Below are 2,855 nucleotides of genomic sequence, written 5' to 3'. Positions count from 1 at the left end.
ATACTTTAGTACTTTGAATGAGAGTATAACTGTTACTAGCAAGCTATTTGATATGTTTGATTATACTGTTCACTAGCAAGCTTTGTTGATTTCTGAAATCTCTAGCACACTAAATTGATTTCTTGGTTGTTGTAAGTCAGTCTAGCAAGCTTTGCAATTGAACATGTTATTTCTAGAAAGCTTTAATGCTTTTAGACTATCTAGCACACTTATGTGATTGCTTAACTGTTTGAATTCATTCTATCAAGCTTTGTGATTTTGAGTTTGTCCTTGAATTTGTCTATTATGATCAAGCAAACTTAAATTCAAGCACACTTGATGATTTTGTTAATTTGAATATGTTTTTCTTTGAAATTACAAGTGTTTTCGGGCAAACCTAGTTTCTCGGGCACACTTTATGTTTCGAGCACACTTTGAAATTCTTAAATGTTCTCTCAACATACTTGGTAATCATTCAAATTTTTGCTTTTTGAGTACATTTTGTGTCTTGACCTCATCTCTAGCACACTTTGCTTATTCAACAGTGACTCGAGCACACTATGTATAAAAGTTCATTTGAATGACTATGTGCTAACTGTTTATACATTTTCGGGTAAGGTTTGAGTTACTCAGACATTCGAGCAAGGTTGACATTTAGAAATTATATCTAATATTTATTTTGGGATTCTTAACTGATTCCTAGCAAGGTTGTCTATTTGATATTTTATACTTGATTATTAATCTTGAGATTTACTTCTCGAGCAATCTTGTATTTCGAGTAAGCTTCCTTCATTGAATTTACTTGGATTTATTTCTAAAATACTTGATATTATGAAATAACTCTGAAACGAGCAAGTTTTGCACAAGCGGAATATACCTAGCAAGCTTTGTAACAACTGACTATTCCAAGAAAGGTTTGCTAAAAACACTTTAACGAGCAGAGTTTTAAATGTGAATATATTAAATGGATAATGTTACTGTTTGACAGCTATTAACTCACTACATGACAAAATGCATTTAAAACCCACTTTCAAAAAGGTATAAAAGAGGGAGTTAGTGAAATTTTCATCACTCTCACTTCTCTCTCCTTCCACACTTGCTTTCGTTTTAGACACCCAACCGACTTATCTCATTCATCAAAATTCCTAACCCTAGTTTGTCAGCCCACACAATCCGACTCGGTAAGCATCAATTAAGTGTTTTCCGACCACGATTGAGTAATAATGGGCTTTGATTATTCGTTTTAACTAACTCTCTATTTCTTGTGTAGGTTATTAATTTGTCGAAGATCATGTTCAAAAGACATTTCTTTAACCTTTCTTTAAATTATAACCTAACTCGCTCAAAGTTTTGAACTTTATGACTAATGCTTACTTTGAATGTGTTCTTGTTTGAACAGATATGGCGAATGATGAACCACGATATCCATTTGAACATAAGCACAACATGTGTGCTTTATTACAAGTTACTCCTGAGAATGAGGATATAGCTCTGATGATCAGATGGCTACAACGATCAAACTTACGCTTTGCCTTGACTGAGTACCCGGTGATATACAGAAATCATATACTTGATTTTTGGCGATCCGCACGATTATATGATGATGTAAACGGTAGACGGATATATGCTACCGTGGCAAGGCAGGAGATACGGATAACTGAAAGACTTATCAGAAGATGCCTGCAATTACATGATGATTATCACAATCCAATTCACTTTACAACAGATCATCTGCTAAAAATATTTATGCAGACTATGGGCTATCAGGGGACAGTGCACGAAGGACAATTCCAAAATGAAATGATCCCTAATTTATACAAATTCTTGATTCACCATCTTGTTCAGGGCTTTGCCCCTAGAAAGGGATCTTGGACTCTTATGAGTCGGGATTTGGCTAATGCAACAGTTGCAATTGTGTATGATCTACCATTCAACTTCTCCAAGATGATTTTCGAAGGAATGGTGAGCATACTGAAGAAGTCTAACAAAGACAAATTTCTAGCCTATCCCAGATTTCTGCAGATAATCTTCAATCAAGAGTTGGAAGATCTACCCACAATGGGTACAACACATGTGTTGCAGAATCCCAATACTTACAAACGGATTGCTAATCTGGGTAGCACTTGCAGATTCAATCCAAACACTGAATTTGCTATTTTACCATGGTTAGTGAACCATGATGTTGTGATTATGCCAGTACCTGAGTTAACCTCAGAGGAGGAGGAGGAGGATGTTGGTATGAAGGATGATGATAGTGATGACAGTAATGATGGAAGAGATGATGCAGATGGTAATGAAGGAGGAGGAGTGGTTATTACTGATGTACATGATCAGGGGGAGTCTCAACCCATTCCAACACCACCAACCACACCATTAGCCACACCACTAGCCACACCACCTTACTCACCACCACCACATGACCAATCACCACCTCACACCCCATCTACCCATACCCAAAGCCCACCCCAAACCTATGACCATGAACCTTACATTCCTGAAGCCATCCCTATACACTTACAAAACTTCCCACCAACACCAACCCAATCACAAACAACAACTCAATTTCCTACCCAGTTCCAAACCCAAGACCCACCCATAGACCAAACCTTAAACCAACCCATAACCCAAACCACATCCCAACCCATCCAACCCACCAAAACTATCCAATATACACCTGACCCATTACCACAAACCCATACCATATAACCACCCATCAACCCTATACCTGAACCTTTCTCTACTTCACCACCACACACCCCTCCCTCTAATACCTTTTGGCTACAAAGAAATTTTGATTTGATATGTCAGAACATTGATTTGAAAGGATAAAATACTAAATTGAAAAAGAAGAATGACGAATTGAAAGCTCAGTTGGC

This window comes from Bidens hawaiensis, unplaced genomic scaffold (genome assembly GCF_021521415.1).
Source record: "Bidens hawaiensis isolate Kalapana, Puna unplaced genomic scaffold, B.hawaiensis_p1.1 tig00029664_1, whole genome shotgun sequence".
Classification (NCBI taxonomy): Eukaryota; Viridiplantae; Streptophyta; class Magnoliopsida; order Asterales; family Asteraceae; genus Bidens; species Bidens hawaiensis.
The sequence above is the reverse complement of the archived record's forward strand: the minus strand, read 5'-3'. Positions refer to the sequence as shown.